The 10,407-nt window shown below is 40.3% G+C and overlaps 1 pseudogene; it reads right to left on the bottom strand.

Moving 5' to 3' along the window:
- Nucleotides 1-293: 293 nt before the first annotated feature.
- LOC149157940 (cytochrome P450 86B1 pseudogene) lies at nucleotides 294-1,931 on the bottom strand (annotated as a pseudogene).
- Between the last annotated feature and the right edge of the window lie 8,476 nt (nucleotides 1,932-10,407).

The raw sequence follows: 10,407 nt of genomic DNA on the forward strand, positions 1-10,407 counted from the left end.
ATTTGACAAAAACCCTAACCCTATATGGTATGCGCACAGTAGAAAATGCACGGAATCCAAACATTCGGAAAAGAAATATTATAAACAGAAATTTCATTTAACAAAAACCCTAACCCTATATGTTATGCGCACGGTAGAAGATGCACGGAATCCAAACATTCGGAAAAGAAATATTATAAACAGAAATTTTATATAAATTGTCTGTAGTCTTCACGAATAATTTTCCAACGACCGCTCTGTGCACAATTTATTTTATATATATATATATTTTGCATTCTACTACCAACCTTGAATTGAACAAAATGGATCATATATGCATACATACCATATGAGGGCAGACGTGCTTCCCACAACTTTTATTTTCAGTGGTATTCAAATTCCTGATCGTGGAAGTAAGGTGACGAGCAACCCATTTTTGATGCACAGAGTTATTCCCAACTTTGGGGCAGCCATCACATCCTTCACCATTTTCAGACGATATCTGTAAACCAGAGAAGCTGCCACCCATTTCATGAGCAAATACCAAAATTCTTGCCCAGACAAACTCTTGGTCCTGCATTGAACACTGGGTATTTATAGCCCACTTCTGCCACAAACACCCCTTCTTTCAGCCATCTCTCCGGCTTAAATTCCCTGCAGTCTTCTCCCCATATGCTCTCCGTCCTTCCCATGGAATATATCGGGAATATGAGATTTGTTCCCTTTTTCAAATATACTCCATCGGGCAATACCTCATCTTGTATCACTTCCTTGTAGTTTATAGGGAGCGAGGGATATAGCCTTAACGTTTCGGACAGCGCAGCATGCAAGTACTGCATCTGGTTCACTTCCTCCACCTTAAAGCCAGCGGGATTCGATCCTCGTCTGGTGACCAAGATCTTGTGTAATTCAGACAAAATGTTTTCTTCCACGGTTGGGTGTTGAATAAGCAGCCAAAAGAACCAGGAGAGTGCAATGGCAGTAGTGTCCTGACCGACTAGAACGAAGTTGATGCACATGTCTCGCATCAATTTATCGGACAACAAACGACCATCATCGCCACGCAGTATCATGAGATTAGACAACATGTCACATCGTTCCACATTTCTGTCATTTTCGAGCATTTCTTTCCGTCTGGTCCTGATCATCTCGGCAGCAAATTCATCAATAATTTGCAGAGAGACCTTGAGCTTTCCTTCCGTCCCAATGCCCAAAAACCTCATTGTTTTCCATATACTACTAGGAATGATGAACCGCTTGACAGTTGCGTCCATGGCCTCTTCAAAAGCTTTAGCTATCACAACGTCTCGTCCAGGAGGACTTAGAGAAGCCAAATCCACTCCAAGACCAACAGTACACATGTTGTCCAAAGCAAAATGAATGAGTAGCTCCTGAAGATCCACAGCAGAACCAATTCGGCATGCGTCTTCGAGGTCTACCAGCAGTTTGCAGTGAATGGATTTGTCAATTGTGGCAATCATGTGATTTTTGTGGAGCGACGAGTGCAGGAACGAACTCATTGTCTTTCTTCCCCAAGCCCATTGTTTGCCATCTGTGTTGAGGATTCCGTCGCCCAGTAGATCGTCGAAAATACATTTATAGTAACTCCCCTTGGGGAAGCTGCGAAACTTGGTCTTTACAATGTACTCTATATATTTGGGATCCGTGGTAACGAAAGAAAACATGTTTGCCAGCCAAGGAGGCTTGAATTCCAATGTTCCGCCACACTCCCTGAGAACATGGGTGGTCCAGTCATATATATCACTTATATGAAAAAAGACAGAGGGAAGCATACCCGCCGCTGGCCAGATTGGAGGACCCCTCATTTTCCTCCGGAGCAGTATATGGTGCCGTAAGAGTGCTGCAAGTAAGCTCGTCACAGAAATCGCCAGTGCACAATGAATCAGCTGCAACAAGCTCTCCATTCTTCGGAAAAGGAAGGCACCATGGGAGATCAGAGGAGAGCAGCGCGTGTGTATAAGAGAGCGACAGAGCAGCTATAATAATTGGGATTGTTAGACTGCGGTCGTGACATTTGTCCTTTCTTACTCGTATGCACAACCACATTTTATGTGGGCGGTGTCCAAAGTTGGTCCTCAATAAATACTTAGCTGCTGCAGCAAACTAAATGCTTTGCAACTCATCTATTTATATCCCACTATTTGTGATTATTCTGTTATGTATAATAATATCGCTAGGTAATTGTTTGGTGGATTATTTTTAAGTGAAAAAGTCGATGACCTAACAAAAGCCAATTGAAATAATAATTAGTCATCGACGAGAAAGCTATTAAAATTTGATCACGGTTGTGTGAGAGTTTGGAAATTGACACACATTTGAAGAATTAAATGTTTCTTTTCTTGAAAAAAATAAGAAAAAATGATGTGGTTTTAAAAAAAATAAAAATTAATTGTGTTTTCTATTTTAGAAATATAATATATTTTGTTTTTTTTGTTTTGTTTTTTTTTTTTTTTTTTTTGGTATAACTGATGATGAGATTGTTTTATTAAAAAACTAAGTTTTCGAAGTCCTTGAATATCAACGAAGCCATAAGTGTGTGCGATAGTTGAAAATAATTATATTATTTTGTGTTAATGGAGAAAATTGTTACATAGTTGTAACGTTCTCCCTAGTTTAGGATTAGTTCCTAGAGTTTAGGGGTTTGGTTGTAACTTCCTAATTCCTAGTGTTGTACTTAAATGATGTAATCTTTCATTCATGAACAATAGAGTGTATGAGAGTGATCTCTCTGTTTTGAGTGTAGTCTCCAGGTGCAGGCCTCACCTTTGAGCTACATCTCCTTCATTTTCAATTCTATTCACATTTTATCTTGGTATCAGAGCTCAGATTGGGTGAGCCTGATCTTGTATCACCTCTTGTGACTGAAGTGCCTTTGTGGCCAGCTTGCCTTGTGGCAGAATTTCCTGTGTGGTTTGAGGTGCCTTTGTGGCCGCGTGTACACAAGAGCTTTGTGCTCAATTGAGCAGGTGGACTGCAGAACACCTGGCTCAGATTCGGATGTTTTTTATTTTTTCTGAATAAAAGGAGATTGGCGCGCTTTTCGCGTTGACAGTAGTGTCAGGAAGCGGAATTGGCACGATTGTTAGTCTATTAATCGCGCCAGAGCGCCAAATTACCCGATTGGTGCGGAAAATCACAGAAAAATCGCGCCAGCAAATTTTATTCGCACCGATTTTTTTCTTGGCACGGATTTTTTGCTCGGGAACGAACCAACCTACCTTTAAGGAGATCTGCGGGAAGCCTCATCTTCATTTGGCGATTTGCGAAGGTGCAGATTGGAGAAGTTGCAGATCTATCCGAGAGAGGCAGATTGGATCAGTTTTGATCAGATCGATTTTTTGGCTGTATTGAAAAACGCTGAATTTGCTCATCAGAGTGGAATTCATCTTGCTGAGTTGTTAGATATTGTCGGATCTGAATCAGTTAGTAGATCACGAGATCAGCAGATCGGTGACAGATCGATTTGAAAGGTATCATTTTTTTGTTACTATTGGGTAGATTCATTTTTTAAATCTGATCAGAATGAGTAATACGATGGAATCTTATCTCCACGAGTCTGGCAAACTCGATGGATCTAACTTCATGAACTAGAAGTTTAAGATCCAGTCCTTGCTTGAGGGTGCGAATGCTTGGTCCATAGTTACAGGTGATGAGCAGAGGGTGAATGCAGGGACACAGGAGCAAGACTGGGATAAATGAGAGAACAAGGCAAATGTTTTGCTGAAAATGTCCGTGAAGGACAACATTATCCCGCACATCAGAGACTGTAAAACGTCTGCGGAGATCTGGACGACCATTAAAAATCTGTATCAGACCTAGAACACAAGCCGAGTTATGGCACTTAAAAGCAAGCTATTTTCGATGAGGATGAACGAAAATGAGACTGCTGCTACATTTGTTGCGCGAATCAAAGATGTGAAAGATGCACTGGGAACATCGGAGAGGCGGTGTCTGACTCTGATCTTGTCTCAATCACACTGAACGAGATGCAAGATGAATTTCAAATGTTCATCACTAGATTGGCGGCAAGGGAGAAAGCACCCACATTTGATGATCTGACAGGGATCTTGCTACAAGAGGAGGAGCGGCGACAGAACTTGAACCCCCAGAGTGATGATCTTGTGCTGATGGCAAAACGATGATCATTCAGAGGGAAGCAGCCACAACAACAATCACAACAGAAAGAAAGAACATCGCAGAAGAGTCCACATAAAGGTATGATTTCAAATAATTCTGTAAAGAAATGTTATTATTGTGGAAAGAAGGGCCATGTGCAAAATGTATGCTTTAAGAAGCAGGCTGATGATGCAAAGAGGAAGTGGGCAAAGCACAGAGGATACTTTATTGAAGAAGATGTTGAAGAAGATAAAGATTTTAGTCATGAATTTTGACTGTTCATAGTCGACCATGCCCTTTCAGCATCTGATGAGGACGATATATGGTATGTTGATTCCGGAGCATCCTCTCACATGACAGGTAAAAAGGAATTTTTTGATAGTCTTGAAGAAAGTACATACGGATCAAAAATCTATTTAGGAGATGATAGTGGATATGAGATTAAAGGTTATGGGGTTATTCTAGTCAAGTTACCAAATGAAAAAATTAGTCATCTTCAAAATGTTTTATATGTACCTGGAATTAAGAAAAATCTGATATTTGTATCCATGATAACTGATCAAGATATGCAAGTCGAGTTCTTCAAGACTCATTATGTGATAAAGGATTGCAGGAAAGAAATAGTTGCAATAGGTGTGCGTGTTGGAAGCCTATATAGACTAGATGTGAAGAGTATATCAAAGCGAGGCATGGTTGCAGGAGGATCGACAACCGAACAACTCTGGCATCAGAGATTCGGTCACTTGAATTTGCAGGACCTCATGCTATTGCAGAGAAAAGGTATGGTTGAGGGGCTCCCTATCTTTTGTAATATTCGGTTAAATTGTGATGGATGTGCCTTAGGTAAAATGCATAGAGAACAGTTTCCTGTGCATGATAGGAGGAAGGAAACAAATATTTTAGAACTAGTGCACACTGATATATGCGGACCTATGCAGACAAGGTCGCTAGGTGGAGCGTATTATTTTTTTTATTTACTGATGACTGCACTAGATACTCATGGGTTTATTTTCTGAGTAAGAAAAGTCAGACTTTCCAGTGCTTTAGAGAATTTAAAACCTTGGTGGAAAAACAATTTGGTAAGAGTATAAAAATTCTCCGATCCAATCAAGGGGGAGAATACAAGCTAGGGGAATTCATGAAATTCTGCCAAATCTCACGGGATTGTTCAACAGTTTACAGTGCCACACACACCACAACAGAATGGAGTTGTAGAATGCAAAAACAAAACCTTAGTGGAGTGCGCAAGGAGCATGTTACAAGGTAAGGATCTATCTAATAGTTTTTGGGCAAAAGCTATTAATACTGCTGTATATTTGAAGAACAGAAGTCCTACCAGTTATCTTAGCTTCAAAACTCCTTTTGAAGCTCTATATGGATTCAAACCAGCAGTAAATCATCTAAGAGTATTTGGGTCAAAAGCATTTGCCCATATACCAAAATCTGATAGGAAGAAATTAGATCCTAAAGCTATGAAATGCATCTTTGTTGGTTATGGCACAAAATTTAAAGCATATAAATTGTTCAATCCTGAGACTCATAAGATATTTGCAAGCAGGGATGTAGTGTTTCATGAACAGGTACAGGAAGGGAAATATGACATTGGTGATGATTGGCACATTCCATTGTTGATGGATGAAAATATCGAGGATGAAAGAGAGAAGGAGCAAAAAGAAGAGCAAAAAGAAGAACACGAAGAAGGTGATAAAGCAAGCCCATTTAGAGCTGAAGAAAACAAATTTGAGGTAAGTCCCCTACCAAGGAGATCTGGTAGGAAGACTCAAAAACCATTAAAATTGAGAGACTATGCTTTGATGTCAAATGTTTTGAACATTGTAGAGCCCACTAATTACAAAGAAGCTAGTTAATTTAAGGAGTGGAGAGCTGCAATGAATGAAGAGATGGAATCAATTCTTAGAAATGACACTTGGGATTTAGTTGAATTGCCTAAAAATAAAACACCCATAGGATGTAAATGGCTGTTTAAACCAAAAATGAATGCAGATGGAAGTATAAAGAAATTAAAAGCTAGGCTGGTTGCAAAAGGATATTCACAACAGGAAGGTATAGATTTTGATGATACTTTTGCACATGTAGCAAAGTTAAATACAATCAGAATGCTTATTGCTTTAGCTACTAAATATAATTGGGAGCTACACCAGCTTGATGTCAAATCTGCATTTTTAAATGGTGAATTAAAAGAGGAAATTTACTTAGTATAGCCAAAAGGGTTTTTAAAGTAGGGGCAGGAACATCTTGTTTGCAGATTGAAAAAGGCTTTATATGGTTTAAAACAAGCACCCAGGTCTTGGTATGAAAAGGTTGATTCTTTCTTTTTAGAGTATGGCTTTCATAGAAGTTTGAATGACCCAAATTTGTACACCAAGTACAATAAGCAGGGGCAAATTATTTTGATTTCTTTGTATGTAGATGACATGATTATAACAGGAGATGCAGATGATTTAATCAGAGGAATCAAAAGGCTTATGGAACAAGTTTTTGAGATGAAAGATCTTGGAAGACTTCATTACTGTCTGGGATTGGAAGTATGCAGAGATACTGGGAAAACTTTTCTTACCCAAGGGAAGTATACCAGAAATCTGTTAGAAAAGTTTGGTATGGATCAGTGTAGATCAGCAGCGACACCTTTGCAGCAGAATCTGAAGTTGAGCAGTGACGATGGCACTAAAGAGGTTGATGCTACAATGTACAAACAGCTGGTTGGCAACTTGATATATCTCACAACAACCAGACCTAACTTAGCATACTCTATTAGTGTGTTGAGCCAATTCATGTCAAAACCGCTTGAAAGTCACTGGGTAGCAGCAAAAGGTGTGTTGAGGTATCTTTGTGGTACTGTTAACTATGGCATTTTATACACTGACACATCTGATGTTATTCTAGCAGGTTTTTCAGATTCAGACTGGGCAGGTAACTTGGATGATCGAAGGTCCATCACAGGTTACGCATTCAGCATAGGATCCGGGGTCATAGCATGGAGCAGCAAGAAGCAGAGTACTGTAGCTTTGTCTTCGTGTGAAGCTGAGTATCAAGCATTGTGTGCAGCGACGTGTGAAGCGATTTAGTTGAGAAGGCTTCTCAATGATGCAGGAAAAGAACAGAAGAATTCCACTTCCATCAAAAGCGACAACCCGAGCACCATTAAATTGGCATACAATCTAGTGTTTCACAAAAACAACAAACATATAGACACTCAGTTCCATTTTGTCAGAGAGAAGATACAGTCAAAAGAAATTACTGTTGAATATTGTAAAACTTGTGATAATATTGCTGATATTTTTACAAAGCCTCTCGCATGTGTGAAGTTTGAATTGTTTAGAACGATGCTAGGAGTCCAGGACAAGCCTTTCTCCATTAAGGGGGGAGTTGAAAATAATTATATTATTTTGTATTAATGGAGAAAATGGTTACATAGTTGTAACATTCTCCCTAGTTTAGGATTAGTTCCTAGAGTTTAGGGGTTTGGTTGCAACTTCCTAATTCCTATTGTTGTATTTAAATGATGTAATCTTTCATTCATGAACAATAGAGTGTATGAGAGTGATCTCTCTGTTTTGAGTGTAGTCTCCAGGTGCAGGCCTCACCTGTGAGCTACATCTCCTTCATTTTCAATTCTGTTCACATTTTATCTGTTTTTGAGATATTTTGTTTGGTAAATTAAAAAATAATTTTGTTTTTTTAAAGATATAAAATAATTAAAAATATATATAATTTTAGTTAATTTATTTTAAATTTGGTTATCATTCAAATTCATTCAATTAATCAAGTTTTTTTAAAGATATAAAATAATTAAAAATTATATAATCTTAGTTATTTTATTTTAAATTTTGTCATCATTAAAATTCATTTAAAATGGTTGAAGTTGTTTTTTTTAAATAAGATAATATATTATTTGGTAAATTGATTGATTACAAAAAAAGTTGTGTGGGAAAGAGAACCCAACACAAGGCCCAACCGAAAAACTAGTGCTGGTCATAGTAAAGGTTGTATTTACGGTACGACCCAAACAAAAGAGGGAACAAAGTACAAAGGTGGAACCGACAGGTGCTCTCATTACAACATTCTCAAAATTGAGATAATAGAAGCCGAGAAAGGAGAAGAACACCTTATGGCAATTGATTATGCATATTTTGTTGACCTCCGTGACAGAAAGCCTTTCACGGAGGCAGAAGAACATAGACAAGGGAAGGAAAATGACGACATCACTCCTAATTGGTGGTGATCCGATCCTCATCCAGAAGAATGGGAATCTCTGGAGAGCTTGCCTCGTGCTGTGCGGTGACGACCTGACGACTCGTGGAGGCCCAGGGTCCTCTTTCTTGATGCTCGAGGATCCTTCAATGGTAGAATGGACCTTCGTTGTCAACTTCTTCTTCCTGATAGTATAATTCAGAGCATCCCGAGTGATAAATCTGCAATGTTGGATGGCTTCTACATACACTACAAACTTCTGAGTGAGTCGTTTAATCTTAGTTTCCAGACCCTTGGTGCGCTTCTTTTGTTCCTGCATAGCAAGCCCCATGATGGTCTTCATTTGCCACCATGTTTCGATTGTACGCGCATAGAGGTTTTAGCGTGCCTAGGTGAGAGCAGGGTCCAAAATCTAAGCAAATTCCGTGTCGACCTCCTCTATGGTGACCTCTCTATGAAGAATATTTGATTGACCTTCTAAATCTGAAATTCCCTGTTGAGTTTCCGAATTAACCGTCGCCGCATAACACAAAGATGCATGCCTAACAGAAGTCTCTGTGCGAGTGGTAGGGGTCGGGCCCAGGGGCTGCCAACGGGAGGTTGTGCGACTGCGCGCCCCTCCCCGACTTGGACTAGGGGTGGGTGGGGCCATGAGAGAAATAGAAGGACTGGAGAGAAGGGAGAACCAGAGAGAGAAGGACCAATAGAGGGGGGAAAGGCAGAGAGAAGAATGAGGGGGAGAAGGGGGAGGGGTGAATTTATAGAAGCTGGGAGGAGGAGGGAGACCAGAATGAGGGAGAGGGGGCGGGAAGGGGAAGCATGCGAAGATCTGAGGAGGGGCAAAGGAGGAATGACAGAGCAGAGAGGATGTGACTGAGAGGTGGTGGTCACATAAGGGAGAGGGGAGGTGGCATTGTGGGCTCTAGAGACACGCGAGCCAAGGATGAGTCCGTACTCAAGCGCCCTCCACCTGTCCTTCCAACTGAGCTGAGAATCTACCTTGTAATGATGAAAGGCACGTGAACAATTATTGTTCGATAGAGTAGTTATCTTCTTCATTGATTGATGCGAATTGCTAACGGAGTTCCCCTTCCTCCAATTCCTGCCACGCTCGGGACTTCAGGCATAGGGTACTAGCTGTACCCTCATTCGCCAGTCTGTCCGCAAGTTTATTTCCCTTCCTTATAATTTCTTGAAAGTGGAGGCCTACCATGCTGTCAATTCCCTGCTTGATGTGTTGTATTATTTTGTTTAGGCACCAATTTTTCGAGTTTTTGTCCACCTCGATACCCTGCTAAAGTTTTTTGTCGATTTGGGTGGCCAGCATTGAATCTCCTTCAACTATCAGAGCATTGATGTTTAGGTTGTGCACTATGGTGATGCCATGTTCCAGGGCATGAAGTTCTATGACATTTTTTGTGGCTGAACCTATATTGCCCTCATAAATCCAAATTATCTCTCCTGTAGAGTTTTTGAAGACCCTTGCAAAACTTGTTGGGCCCGGATTCCCTTTAGCTGCGCCATCGTATTTGAGCTTGAAGGTCCCCTTCTCTAGTGGCTGCCAAGTGTTATTTTTATTTTCATGCCTCGGGAGGGGAGTGACTTCGCTGACCTTGATTTGAAGGAGATCCAACATTGAGAGAATTCTCACTTCGAGGAATTCTCACTTCGAGGAAGGTGGGAGGGGCTTTGACGTTTGAGTGGGTAGAGAGGTCACTATTTCCCGCAACGCGCTTTTGATCTTTGAGATAATGAATTCCTCCTAGATGGAGAGGCCACGAAAGATTCTCGCATTGCGTTCATTCAACAGAGCCCAATAGATCAAACCATGAATTAAATTCCATGCGTGATTAATAAGAGAATGGGGGGAAAAGACCATTCTCTAGTTTGCGATGATACTTTGAATAGAAGAGGGGTCCCGATTAGGGATTTTGAAGACCAAAGAGATCCAATTCCATAAATTGGACACGAAAGGGCAGAAATTTAACAGATGATTGGGGGTTTCTTCTTCTTGCTGGGGGCATCTCAAAAGGCCAATAAAGCCTTTTCCTCTTAGGTTATCCCACGTTAAAACTTTTC

The sequence above is a fragment of the Pinus tabuliformis genome, chromosome 5_2 (assembly GCF_031772625.1).
Source record: "Pinus tabuliformis cultivar Carrire ecotype Pingquan chromosome 5_2, CPIR1, whole genome shotgun sequence".
NCBI lineage: Eukaryota > Viridiplantae > Streptophyta > Pinopsida > Pinales > Pinaceae > Pinus > Pinus tabuliformis.